Source organism: Diachasmimorpha longicaudata, chromosome 18 (assembly GCF_034640455.1).
Source record: "Diachasmimorpha longicaudata isolate KC_UGA_2023 chromosome 18, iyDiaLong2, whole genome shotgun sequence".
Lineage (NCBI taxonomy): Eukaryota > Metazoa > Arthropoda > Insecta > Hymenoptera > Braconidae > Diachasmimorpha > Diachasmimorpha longicaudata.
Window position 1 is genome coordinate 4,511,518 of NC_087242.1, and position 15,089 is coordinate 4,526,606.

Here is a 15,089-nt window from a genome sequence, read left to right on the forward strand (position 1 = left end):
TCTGCGCTCTATATTCTTTACAATTTTAATTTTCCATTCGTACGTCTCGCTCGGAAAAATGTATCATTTTATCGGCCCATTAATTAATTTTCATCAGCGAGATTGAATCCAAATTGAGGTGACGATAATTCAACCCTTTTCCCTGGTGGTCATTAGGGAAAACCATGGGGAAACCCTGGCCAGGGAGACGTCCACTCAATCTAGATGAATCCCAGTGCCTGAATTATCGTTCAACCTCACTCCGGGTATTTTAGACCGCTCGGCCATCATTGTCAGTCCACCCTAATGCTCTTCTTAATTTATTTACATCGAACGAGAAGGGAAAAATAGAATTTGGGCTTTCACAGCTACGACACTTTCATTCGGTGCTAAAAAAGTAACGCGACGCCATCACAATAAAGCTCCCAATTTTCTCCAACACGACTCCACCCCCGAGAAAACTCGAATCCTATTTTCCCGAATATCTTTATTCGCATCTCAATCCACCGTACAAGGATAAATGTAATGTAACTATGAACCCGGAGTTATCCGGTAGAAAGATTGAGAAACGAAAGGCGCACCCGGCAAGAGCTTTAACGGAAAAAAGATAGCGCCCGACGCCGTGGGCCAAGTGAAATGGCGCGTGCCCAGAGGATTTCACGGCACGTTAGCTACAGCTCTACCGATTCTCCCTCACCTCCGCTCTCTCATCGCATCTCCCCCCCGACTGATTTGCCTCCATCTATTTCACCTCTTTTCGTTCTCACACCATAGAATACCCACTAGTCGCCCGGTTCAACTCGTCCTTTCCATCTTGGTGATCCTTGACTCCTCGTTGCGGCGTCATCCCGTCCTCCCAACAAGCCTCAACTAGCGAATCCTCAAATTTGATCTTCGTTAGATTCCCCCGGGAGGTCCTCCTCTTCTCACGAATATTTTCCAAAGTCAAATTTCTGAATATTTTTTTTCAGGAAAAAAAATATTGTCCTCCCAGAATCCTCCGGAGAACCTTCTTGGATGATCATCGAGGTCTTTCCAAGGTCTTTCCACACTATTTTCAATGTCCAATCGACCGGAAGACACCGTATGCACTCGAATTTCTTATAATTCTCCCTATTTAATCACTATGACAAACGGTTATAGCGTGACTCGGAAAGCGCGATAATTCCACGGACGAATCGCGCATATAAATTCTGCAAACGTGCAGGACAGCGGGTGGTAAACTGCTGGCGCACACTAGGCACAGTAATTTTGTTCTTTTTATCGGATAGAAAAAAAATTTTTTTTTTCTCGTCACCACTCGACATGGAGTATCTCCACGGGACTGAATAAATTCGAATGTCTATTCAGGAAATGTTATAAAATAAAATGGTGAACAGCGCTGGATCGTATGACGATTCGTCGTAACGATTGTCTACCCACCCCCCCTTTCTCCTGGGAGGGCTGGGGGTGGAAGGGCGGGAGGAGAGTAATTCTCTTCTCTCGTGATTCGAATCTCATCTCATCTGACTGGAAAATAAAAATAGTTGGGACTGAGGGGAATGGGGATTCTCGATTAACGCACGAAATGCGAGACACGCCCATGAATCTGAGGGCCAGTTACTACGTGTGTACACATCCGTCTGTCTGTCTCTGTCTGGTGAACAAGAATGGATTGAGGGGGATACATCGTGTATGTAGTTATCCTACGGTACTCATCATCCAGGGGATTCGTGCAATCCCGGTATCCGTGCAAATACACCTGCCTCGTTGCAACTTATCGTGAAATTAATTAAATACACGCGTGGAAGAATGAAATATTCTCATTAAATTTTCACATTGGCGATGTTGACCGGTGAGTTAGAATTAATGGAGAGTACCATTTTCTCATTATGGGTAGATGAAGATTGGTTAACTGACCCTATGTATTTTTTATCATTTAATATTTACGAGACGGAACGCACGTTCTATTTGAATTTCCCCGCCTCGAGCACACGAACCAATGAGGTATATCGACCAGTCAATCCGCTCTATCTCATCCCCCCGCCATTTTGTAATTATAAATGCACATAATTATTTCCCCTTTTGACATTTGTCCCATGAAATTCCGACGAGCATGGCATAAAATAAAAATTCCACTCCATTAACAACGATTCGCAAATGAGGCCCTATCATAATAATCCAGTGTTTGGTCATAAAAAAGGGGAAATAAATTCCCGGGACACGTGAGAACCACTGTTGGTAAGCCGTAAGTCACTCAGCGTGTGGTGGGCCTCGAGAACACGGGGCCTAAACATCTATAAGGCCCCTCACTTTGACCCCCACCTCGCGCCACCCCTTCTCACTCCGCTATTCGCCTCATCTTTCAATCTACCTCGTGACTTCTCTATTTTTTAAATGTCCATACAGTGGATTATGTACATAAGTGACCGCACTCTGAATCTCCACCATCGCCGTCCGACTTTTTATATCCCTCACATCGGTTTTGGGGCCTTGCTGGGACTGGAGGAGGAGGTGGAAACACTCCACGGCATGTCCGAGTCAACAGGACGTCGCGTCGTATCCCGCTGGGCCCGACTTACGGTCTCCGATTTCGTTGTTCGCAAAATCACTTGTTGTTTACGTACGCTTTGTTTTCGCATGACGATTTTTGGGCCCCAGGAGGGTGGAGGAGGGCATTGATGGTTAAATGGGGGTCCGTGAGGGCCCAGATAACTTCGAAGATGGGAGGAATCGCCGGAGGATCTGCGGATGAATCCTCCGGTACTTGAGGCCCAGTTAATTTCTGGGAGGGGATACCATGCTCCCAATCATTGACACCAACTGATGACATTGGAGGACAACTGATGTCCTCGCTTGACAACATGGCAGGCGCCATTAAAATGGCGGGAAGAATTCAACCAGTTTGAGGACCGGCGTCACTCGAGTACGAAGAAATGTCAGTAAATTTCATTCGTGATTACAAAACTCGACTGGAAAACGAAACGCTGGAACACTGGGGACTGGGGATACGAGAGGGAGGAACAATATTTTATCAAATTTACGATCCCAAGTCGCGGAACGACTTTATTATGACACCCAAGAAGTTTTTACCCATAGGCCTCTGGTTGTTCACCTCCACGTCTTCGCGTTAGTCTCCTTCGAGGAGAATGAAATGAGAATCGTCTTGTTGTGATAAATATCGTCGTAAAATCGGCGGAAAAGCTGTTCAGGCAATTTCTAACCGCCGATTTCCCGAACATTTTGCATTTGTATTTCTTGAAATCCCTCGGACGCATAATAAAGTCATCGAGGTGCGAACAGATATGTTTATTGTCATGGAGACGAGGTTGATGGATACTAAATTAGTAAATCTTATCGACTGACGGATTCATGAAGGTGACAATGATATTACGAACGGTCTCCAAGACCTCGAGGATTCTGGTTCCGAACGAGCGGTGGATTTTTATCGTTAACAGAATATGTAATATATATATATATATATAGCCGATTCCATTGGAAAAAAAATGGCGCCAGAGGGAATCGAACGATTTTCAAATTGATAAGTCAACAGTCACATTCGTAACGGCAATTTACCCGATTCAAATTGATTCCATAAAATCCTCTGATTCAATGGTTGAGTGTAATCGAGACTAATTATTCGATTAAAACTATTCATCGGTTTTCAATGCGAGTAATCACTCATTAATGCATCAACCATCGTGTTAAACGAGATCCTCCAACTGGGGGGTGATAAAATCCGCTCCACTCATCCAGTGGCGTCATAATTTTCCACAGTTCAGACGAATGGAATAAAATACTAATTCGCTTTGTGTGTATCCGTCCAATGCAATCACGTCCTATACAGGATCGAGAGCAACGTATGTATAATATTTAATAATTTCTCAATTCATACCGCGCCTCTCACGCTTTACTCCCCGGTAAAATTCCCCTCTCGTTAATTATCACTCATTAATTGGTAGCAAATTGGAATTTTTTGGGGTCTGTGGGGTTATTGATCTACGTGAGGGATCAATATCGATGATATATCGAGATGGTGCTAACGATATTCACGCATACGAAGTACGTGCACCTCAGGGAGGGCTTGCTGCAATCTCGCACTGGAGTGTATGGCTCCTGGGCTTCTCCCGGGGCACTCGCACCCCCCCCCACATGAATAATTCAAGGTCGAGGAGCCTCCTCCGGTCGTGCCCAGTGTTATTTTAATTCTCCTTACATTTTCATATTCAAATGTCGGAGCGTTGAGGCGAACTAGCGCATACACGTCTTTCACGTTTCCCTGTGCAACGGCTGAAAGCCCGGGCCCGGGCCTCCACCGAAAAATATGTATTAGCCGACTTTTACATGGGCTCCCGGTAAATGCTGACGGACGGAAGTGAACACTCGATTCGCATAAGATGACGTTGATGAGGAATGAAATGAGGAATAATAAAGTGAGGGGAATTCGGAGCTGAGGTTTCAGGAATTTTTAGGGCCCGAATGAATTAATGAGGCAAATGTCGGCCCTTCGTATTGAAGGATAGGGTAGGAGAGAATGTCCGCTATGATATAACTATCGCTAGTGAGGCCCAGGGTTGACGGTCAACCCCAGAGGGCGACATAACTCCCTCGTCTTGGACCCATTCTGACCCTCGATGGTCACCAGATGTATTTTGGAAAAAACTACGGCGGATAATCCACTAGAGGACTTCTGACTTGATATTTAAGACTTGCTCACCCCTCGGGCAACCTCCCCCCAGACTTCCATCCCTGAAGAGGTCCAGGAAACTGCAGATTAGGGGAAATTGGAGAGAAAGTGTGGATACAAATTTGGATACCTGCGTTGGCCGAGCGTCAGACGTGTCTGGAACTGGTGAAACCAGACGAATAGTCCCCGTTGACACTGTTTCCCGTATTTATTTTCTCCCCTCGATGTATAAATTCTCCTTAAAGAGTTGATGCATTAGGTGATGCAGTGTCGAATTACTCTGAAATCAGGAAGAAGCTGCATTCCATCCCCGCTCTGTCGCGACTGACAAGACACAGCTGTAGATGGGGGAGAGTGGGTTGAAGACTTAAAATGTCTCACGTTTTAGTTGGTACTTTCGTTGAAGAAGATTAATACACAAGCGCTGATGGCTCCCACGGAGGAAAACTGACGTATCAGAGGGATCAGACCCATCAAGTTGTCCTGATGCAGCGGTAATTATTATCTGATAGAAACCATTTGGACGGAAAATCATGAGAACGAAAAATTACTTTGAAGTGATTTCGTGCGATCAATAATCAGGTCAAAGGAACGTATTCAGCAATTTTTGTCCTCCCTTTCTGGATAATCGAATAGATTTTCCGAGGATCAACATGGGACAAGTGAAAACTGCCAGTCGACACCTCAAAAGGGCCTTTTATGTTTCTCTGGGAGATTTTGGTTGATTGTGCGATCGGTTAGGCTTGTATCCACCATCGTTACTCCCTTTGTCAGACGGAGGGAGATGTGTCAGCTTTCCCTACCTGCCCCTTGGCACTCACCCTGGTTCTTAAATATTATTGAATCTCATTCACGACATCTTTCAGCCAACTCTTGTATCGAGTTACTTGAACACCCTCGGTAGAAACCGTCGACACCTCCGGCCGAGGCGCTATTCTGTTCTGTTTATCGTCATTCTTCGGGGATTTTTTGCTCGTAAAGACCAACCGTTTGTCCCCGCAGACATCTGCCTCATCTTGGATTACAGATGAACTCCTGTAAAACTTGAAATCGAATTAAATTAATACTGAAGGGATGTGGAGTGAATCCGGCGAGCGCGAGGGGACAATGGGACCAACCGACCCATTCGATGATGAGATGGTTTCTCTGGAAAAATCATTCCGGTTGGGCTGAGGCTTTGCTTCATTGGGAGTTACTTGCCAGGAGGACACCTGGAGCAAGCTCTGATTGAAGGTCCAAGTCCAGCCAAGTTTGGGGGCAGCATCAACCCCCAGGTGAGGGATAATCAAGCAAAAACGACCTTCAGCCCCAGGAGATCCTCCGGTGCTGACCAGTAGGCAAAATTTTCACAATTTCGCAGCCCTGAGTCACCCTCACTCAAACCAAATCCGTTTGATGCGCGATGTCTGACCGGAAAACCAGACACTTTTAATTTCCTCCTGTCCCTTCATGAAGTTCGACAAAAAAAACCCGACAACTTGTCAATATCTCGTCTGAGTTACGTATTTTTCCCCTGAAAAAAGTATCCAGTCTTTCAAATCCATTGTTCAGGATACCCTTGCCTCGATACGGCGCGGAAGTTTGCAAACATTGCTCTCCACACAGTGAAACCTCGAGGGCCTCTTTTTTTCTCATTCACGAAAACCGCTAACATGAGGCGAAAATACAAAAGGCCGCCGAGTTTACAACCCCCTGGACCATGTCATAATCGTGGAGACTATAATCGTGAACTTTATTACCCGTTCTCTTTTTTACTGGGAAAATTGAGGACAATGGGGGGATGCGTACTTTGTGACGAGAAACTTTAGTCACTGAGGACTGATAGGAGGGTGTATACAGACGTGACAGGGGTGGGGATACACTTTTTATGCTCATGTCTCTGGGTGAATTTTGGGAGAATAGCTGACTCGTGGTTTCGTAGTTTACGATGTTCTTACAACCGTCGTGATTCCTGTGGAGAATGCGGAAATGTTGGAAAGTTACTTCCACTGATTTTCGTGGGGGTGGGAGAGGGAGAGGGGTAGTAATATGGGTGGATCCTGAGTTCATTTGGGAGATTTCTAGCACTAGAATTCTGAGTGGATTCTTCTTCGGGATTTCCTTCATCCGATTGCGTCTTAAAAAGTTCTTTATTCTTTCGTAATCAAAAATCCAGATGACGGAACATATTAATGTGCCTTAATTCGTCGGAAATACATGCGAATTTTCGCATTATTCAAACACCTTTTACGGCCGGAAAATTCACTTCAGAACTATAAAACTCTAGTGTTCAGACATTCCCTCCCAATTATCCAAATTCTTCCCGAACTTTTAATTGTGAATCAACTCTTCTACAATTACCTGGGCTCTCGCCACCCCACCCCACCAAAGCCTCCAACTTGTTACAACAGAAGAAAGCCGATAAAAACTTGAGTCGTCCCTGTGAATTCGACAGTTTGCGGAATATATTCGTCGATACTCCACTCCAATACAACTTCATTTTCCCGAGAAACTTATAATGAGATCCTTTGAAAAATGATCTCCCCCCAGTCGATATTACAATAACTGCGACCGTATCACCAACAAAAGCCAAGATACTAAAATAATATGGCTAAATAAACACAAAGTGGCCCCGAAGAGAAGGAAAAACTTTTGCCGACAGAAGTATTGGAGCGTAAATCGTTGATATTCCGGTTTTCACCGGTTGTCCCATTGTTCTTTGCCAAGGAAAAAAGCATTGAAAACTCGGACCGAGAAAATCGAATTCACTCAGGAGAGAAACGGAGATTTCAATTCAGTGGCCGAGGTACAGCCCAACCCCATTGGGAATCTGAAAAGAAGTTGAATGGAGGGTGCCTTGTTTCGAGTGGAGGCAAACTCGTGGAAACTTCTCAATGATAATTAAACCGACAAATCTCTTACGAGTCTGCTCTAGTACTTAGGAAAAGTCAAGGCATTCAATTCGTCGAGTGACGCGAAATCCATCAGAAGTAATTTATTGAGAGAAAGCAATTGGACTCTTCCAATTCAGGATATTTTTCCTTATTCATAACGGGAAAATGTTTTTTTTTGAATTAATGGGCCCGACCTACGAATCCGTTGCCCTGTTACGACAGAGGCCCACAACACTTGGCGCCATTTACTTGAAATTTGGATTCAACTTCCTCGACCACTGGCCCCGGAGTTTGTTGTGTAAACAACCCCGCTGTGGGCCCCTCCCCCGAGAGCGTCATAATCCCCGCTCCCTCACACCTCAAACTAGCCAGAGATTTCAATTCACACAAGTGCCATCCTCCTTCTACTGCCGGTAGTTGGCCTCAGTATCGTGCGCTCACTGGTACCAGTTATAAAGCACTTTCTAGGCTTCGAGATAATACGAAATTGAGGGATTGTAGCTCGTGTTTCCTGTCAAACTTAATTTCACGTCGAATGAAATGGTCTCAATGGTTAATGCCCGAGCGAGTAAATCCGTTTACTGTTACCTTTCTCGGTGATGCATATGGTGGTGGATTGTCGGTCTCTCTCTAATTTTTCCCCAAATGTAGTCGTGAGCGAGCTTCCCCGTATTCAAAGATAAATTGGTTCCGTGGGATTTCTAAGGTCCCCCGAGGGCAGGAAGTCCGAGGGGTTGGCCTCTTTTGTGCCTTTCTCCCTTTCAAACTCAAAGTCTCTTTTTGGTCTTGTGGCTGTGCCGCACTTTTTTCGGCCTGTGATGCCGTAAGTGTGCGACTGTAGCGACAATTTCACGGCGGGGTGTCCAGCAAAGCCAACATATACGGGAGAAATGGCCGGGGTTGGTAAAAATTTAGTTCGAAGGCCAGGTTGGAGGAACATGTGGTGAACACCGGACGAACAGTCCTCAGATTCTCAGGGTTTGCAGACTGGTCCAATAGCACCTGTCAGTCGAAGGTATTGAGTGTCAGCTGAAGGAGTTTTACAATCGATTAATCGAAAATGGCGGAGTATTGGAAGAATTGGCCCGCGTCGAATTGTTCGTGACCTTTTGGACTGTTGACCATTGGAAAAAAAAATGAAAACTGCCCCATCGAGATCGGCAGACGAGAAATACTCGAAGACCAATCGCCGAACAATTCTGTCCTCATTTGGCATCAATCAATGGCCCATCAGATATGTCACCCGCTTTTCTCTCCTGATTACTCACATATCAACCAACAAAAGAACCAATCGAGGAACTAATGTCCTCGCCCCGAGACAATCATTTTTCTCTGTTAAAACAGTCCGCATATCCCTGGACAAGCTGGAGAATCGTCAGACTCATCCATCATGCCGATTATTACCACCCAAAAACCCGGGCCAAACTCAAGCTTTGGGAGATGATAATCGGAGACCTGGCCCCTCGCATCGTACGTCATTCTCGCTACTGTAGCCAGTCTTCACGTACCTCAACATGAACAAAAAAATAACATTTCTCCCTGGATATACAACACCAGGGACCTCAATACCCTCGCCCTCAGCATTTCCCCCGAACGTTGGCTGGTATCCTCAGCTATTCTCGGAGTGCTACAACCAACAGGAGAAAAAAAATAACGTGTGTGGAGTTCCTTCGTGTCAGCAGGGTGCAATTACCGAGAATCTCCCCCTCTCGACCACTGAAATTTCTATATGTGACTGGCATGTTTTGAAAATGTACTTCTTTACAGTTTCACCAGCAATCACTCTTCCACGGTGGCTGTGAAAAATCGAGAATTGAGAAAAAAAATTTGTGACATATTCTCCTGTCTTCGGGATTTAATCGGACTAATTTTATGACTTACGTGAATTATTGGAACGGGAGAACATCAAAGCCACCAAAATTTTCCTACCAGGAAGTGATCATTTCAGTTTTTTATTTTCTCAACGCTGTTTTATGGGAACAATATTCCTTCCGCGTGTTTCCCTCAATTAGTGACCCAATTTCGTAGAAAATAATCCGGTGGAATGAATTTTTTTTGGCTGGAAATATTCTCAAGTAAAAAATATTGCTTTCAAAGTTTTTTTAGAAAACCAATTGGCAACACAATTGTAAACTATCGCTCTCTCACCCCATCACCGAGATAACCGACGAATAACTAACCTCGAACCTAAAATCATTCACAATTCATTAAATTCAATAAATTTCATTCATTTCATCCAATCGCTTGGAAAAAAATCATTTCAATTATCGTCTTCAATAAATCCATCATCACTTCCATAAATATTACTCATATCGCCCTCGAATTCGTTAAAACTCCATCGAAATCTCAATATTCTCCCAACAGTCGCTCCTCGACCACCGGATAAATAACATAATTATCATACCAACACTCATTGCATCTTCTCTAATTAAAAATTATAGATAGTAGAGACTTCGGGCGCTAATGAAGCGATCGTTTGTTTTTCAGTCTCGACGGAGTCTCGCTCCGTCTGCTCCGGGTGAATTAATTCACTCTTTAAATCTCTCTTTGTTTTCCCTTCATCCGCCCCCCCTCCTCCCTCCCACCAAGATATAAATCTCTGGGGCCCTTCGACCTCACTCGGGGCATCGTGACCACTGCCATCCTCCCTCCACTCCCCACTCCCCAGCGCATACAGTGGGCCCGAACAAGACAACGCTTGCGCACTGGTGGCATCGTATCGGCAATATGTGTATACACACGAAATGGCCCGTGACCGGTTTATACTGGAGTGTGGGCCCTTTCTCAAGATCCCAGGGGCCTAATGCCCGCTCTCTGTACATGTTGGTAAGGGGGAGCTTCTCAACGCGACCAGAGTCGTTTCGTTCGACGATTGTTGAACGTAGATTATGCGGTTCGGGACCTCACATCCTTGTTGGGGTCCCCCTGCAGGGGCCTTGTCTAGTGCCCTTGAGTAAATTCGAGTCACTGGATAAACAATGAGTCGAGGCATTCGAGTGTGAGTTGAATTGTCAATGATTAAGATTTTGTGATAATTACGTGATTCATATTTTTTTTATGAGTCACGTGGAATGTTTTTCCATGTGTTCGTTTCTGTTCCATGTTTTTTTAGGAAGATACTAAAGAGGATTTTATTTTAATTTATCATTGAACAATGTTTAACGTTTTCAATTGTTCAAAAGTTACAAAAGAGTTTAGATACAAACAATACAAACAACCCCTGTTTACCCCTCCCCATTCTTTTGGGAATTCTCAAAAAATTCATCAATTCTCCTAAACAAATGCGACCAAAGCTCAACGAAAGAAAGTGTAAACTTGATAATTAGGGATCAAAGAAGAAGAGTGAAACAACACGAAACAACTCCCCCTCCCTCACTCGAACAAAAAAAAAAACAATAAAAAAGGGTGATCTCGTTATCCGAGGCGCCCGATCTGACGTCAGCCCCTCAAGGAGCCTGTGCAAAGAAGGCTGGACAGTGTGTATACAGCATTCAACTCCTCACATGAATCCCTATCTCCCACCCACACACGCATATCCCCTCTCCCCCTTTACCCCTCACACCAACCTATTTCTCTACCTCTTACATGCATCTGTGCCCGAAGAAGAAAGCGAAACCCCCACTCCTCCCTTCCCCTCACTCGTGTTCGTCGTCGGTTCGTGTGGAAGCGAGACGGACCCAACCTCGCGAGGGAGAGGGATGGCCTGGTAGGAGGGGGAGAACGAGAAATTCTCGATTTATACTGTAGCGAGTCTCCCCTTCCTCTCCTCCTCGCCCCTCACTACGTCGACTCTGCCATCTCCCGGCGCCGGTTCTCGTGCTGGAGGGGTGCGAGAGGGGCCGCGGATCGGAGCACGGGAAAGGGTCGGAGGGGAAAAGGGAGTGGTGGGGAAACTACTCGGCTGGTTTTCGTTTCCAAAGCAGACGCCAACAAAACCGACAACAGTGTGCGCTCGGCCGTCGCTGAAGATACAGCCGTCTATTGTTGGTATGTCAGTTTTTTCCCCCGATTTTTGACGTCACGTGTTTTGACAAGTGTGATTAATTAATGCGGGATTTGATTTTATACTGAGAAAGCTGACACTAACGTGACGGGGAAATTGGGAATTTTGTGAGTGGTTGTTGAGGTTTTGAAATTTCCGAGTGATATAAGAAAAAAAAATTTGTGGGAATTTTAAGTGAAGAACTTTAGCAGCTGGAAACTGATGATGATGGATTAATGAGAGAAGGGGATTTTTGAAAAAGAGGTGAGGTTCTTTTTGACGAAATTCTCAAGTCTTGATTGATTTTTCTTATGTTTTTTGTGTAAATGAATTTTTCCTCCCGGGTTATTCCTCCCCATCATGATTTGCACTGTTGTTTTATCGAACGTTTTAAAAATCTCAAATTTCCCTTTTACTCGATCCCCGAAACAAGAGATACTATGTGAATGTTGAAACCGAGATGTATGGACGCACGTACGCATGCACCCTCCTTCATGTTTCACCCCCCGCATTTCGTAGACCGAATACGAAATGAACGGCTGGCGAGTACGAGGTTTCGAGGGGCCTTTATCTTCCCGTAGTCGGTCTGTCTTCTCTTGAATTTTTTCGGTCCCGGTGTGTTACTTTTTCGAGAGAGGTTAAATGAGGGAGACGAGGGATTTGGGAGTCGGGCACTATCTACAGATTTCTGGACATTTCAAAGAAATTTTTCAGTCGGAACGGACATCACTGATTTTAAAAATTCATCACAGCAATCACCGCGACCTTCTGCACTAGACACGCAGTATGCGACACGCTGCACGCCTCTCACACGCAGTATGTGGTGCGCTGCAGGCGTGGGACACGCAGTATATGGTCCTCTGCATGCGTGTGACACGCTGCACGCTGCCACACTGTTGTCCGCTATGTCGTGTTCTTTAAAAAAAATCCTTCGTTTCGAAATGAAAAATGGGTTCATCATGTGATGGGCCTGTTCACTGTCATTCAATTCCCAGAATGGGTTAGGAACAGCGTGGGCTTCCTCATCAACGGGTTTACCCGCTCGGTTGCGAAAACGATGTCAAGAATGATTGGAATTTAATCAGCTAATCTTGCTTGTTGACTGTCGAGATGGAAACTGAACATTCTGATTAATAGAAATCAATAATTACCAGCGTCTTCATCTACGATAACTAATTACTGATATTTTATTAGTCAGAATACGTGATAACAGTTCAGTAAAGTGATTACACCAGAGCCATTTATTTATCGTATTTAGATAGACATTCAATGGTGTCCTTAATTAATCAATAACACAAATTATCGTACGGTACTTTGAGGGAAATATTTTTTTTCGCAGCTCCGTTACCGCGAAAATCAAATTCCAGATGTTTTTCCCCAAAAATTTCTATTCTCGCGATGTTTCCATTAAACCCTCGCCTCGACTGTCCGTATGTTTGCAAAAAGCCACGTGGCAAATAGCCCCTGCGTGCCACACAAAATATACACGAGGGAATATACTGAAACGCATTAACGCTATTCCTGTATTAAAGGCTTCGTAGAACTGGAACGAGATCGTCCAGAGGCCCAAACGAGACGTTATTGCATCACTAGCTGTACAGAACTCTCCTCTCATTCGTCTCTCGTGTATGAATACCACTTCACTGGTGAATTAAAAGGAAAAAAAGGCTCGAGAAACACTTTCTTGACACTTGTTAAATTGGATGAAATCGTACAATCCCGATTTCCCGAGAGATAATGAGGGATTTATGTCTCTGGAGTCAACTACGTAAAATGATATTTGGACGTCTCAGTCGTTAATCACTTTGTGCCCATCAGAATGGGTTTTTATGAATAAAACATGTGTTAATGAGATGTTTTGATTGAGTCTGACGGTTTTCCTTTGGTGGAGAGTTGGTTTTATGATTTTGGGAGAGCTCAGGAGGTAGCGGATCCCAAATATTGTGAAGTATTGATGGTTTTTGATCGTGAAATATGGACCGTTAAGTGATTTTAGGGCTTTTTAATGAGGCAACTGTTCGAAATATCGGGGTTCGACTTTATATATTTTTTCACGGGGATGAAAATTGGTGGCAGCCATGTTCAATGACATTTTTTAGAAAATTTCAATTTTCAAGGGGTCCCAGAAAAAAAATCAATTGGAATTTAATCGGCAGAATCTGCCAATTAAATCATGACGGCAATGCCAAATAGCCACTGAGATTTATGAACTCCGTTAGGTGAAAATTATTGCTAGCACGGTGAGAGGCGAGAGAATTCTCGCCTCGAGGACAGATCGAAAGAAAAAAAAAATTATAAAACAAGAAAGGAAAAAAAACACATTCGATTCCCGTGTCGTGACCGTTCGATACTCTCAGCGTCTCACGTTTTATCTTATCGCATCGTTCCCTCTTCCTCGCTCTCGTTAGCGGCTGGACGTTACTCGAGAGTGAGATATACGTGAACTCTCAGTGTAATATCCATCGAGCCCATTTTCAGGGACTCTCGGGGCCCGCTATGTGGGCCTCAGAGTCATAATACACTGAACAACAGGGAAAGGGCACACATGCACCCCAAACACAGATGATGGGGAGGTTTTTTAGTGAGGGAACATACTGGAGGTGTGTGTGATAATAAAATCTGAACTTGGCTGGCGGAGTGCTGGGCAAACAACGGGGAAAATAAAGGAGAAAAGGAGTGATTGTCTTTTGCGAATGCTAGCAGAGATAAGTCTTATCTCACTGAGTCGCATCTGTTTTCCGCTTACCATGCTTGAGATTATCTCTGAGCTTGGGATAAATAAGGGAACGGAGGAGTGGATGAAATAGTGAGTGCTGTTGGAGTATTGGGAATTCTGAGGTAATGAGGAACTGATGGATTGTAGATTGAAATAATGAACTTTCAATTATTCGCGAAATTTTTATTCAAAAATGAGAACGAACATTAAGTGAGTGATTCGGAAAAGAAGTGGAGAATACAAAAATTCCGTGAACATCCGCATAGTAAAAACTTCCATAGTATTTATCATTACCACAGGCACTCATTACCTCAGACCCATCCCAGTTATAATAGTTTCCTCAGAGACAAGAAAGTAATGAAAATGGAGTTGTCGTCCGCTAATTAAAACTCAAGAATAAAAGAGGTAAAGCCTCAATCACTCAGTCCAGTTCCAAAAAAATCCCATAAACAACTGTCAAAGAGGACAGAAAAAGGGGGAAAAATATCTTTATCTCGATTTTCTTCAATTACGACGTAAATTTCTCTCAGCTTTTCAACGATTCTCCGGAACAAAACAAAACGAATGAAATAAAAAAAATCTACCAATCCAGAACCTTACCATCCACCTCTCCCAGCCCTCATCATTCACTCCAGCTCTACTTTTCTCGGTTATTCATTTCAGTCTCTCAACCAGCTAAATTGAAAGAAGGGATTTTCTACAATACTTATTTATCGCGTCGATAACTCTCTCTTGATATACATAATGAGCCTGATTTAAAACTTCGCTTTGGAATCGCGGAGAAGAAACACAATTTTACGAATATTCCTCTCAATTCCAAATGGAATGTTTTTCTCAATTTCCCAAGAAATTATAATTTTTGTTTTTTACTTT

The 15,089-nt window shown here is 44.0% G+C and overlaps 1 protein-coding gene across 3 annotated transcripts in view; it reads left to right on the top strand.

Moving 5' to 3' along the window:
- Positions 1 to 15,089, top strand: part of LOC135171163 (frizzled-2-like) — a 48,389-nt gene that overhangs the window by 21,266 nt on the left and 12,034 nt on the right. The window contains exon 1 of one of the 3 annotated variants that reach the window (XM_064137526.1): positions 11,443 to 11,764. The exons of the other annotated variants lie outside the window; for them this stretch is intronic. The gene's annotated coding sequence lies outside the window, so the exon portion shown is untranslated. Of the gene's footprint in view, positions 1 to 11,442; positions 11,765 to 15,089 lie in introns of those variants that run through there. 3 annotated transcript variants of the gene reach the window in all.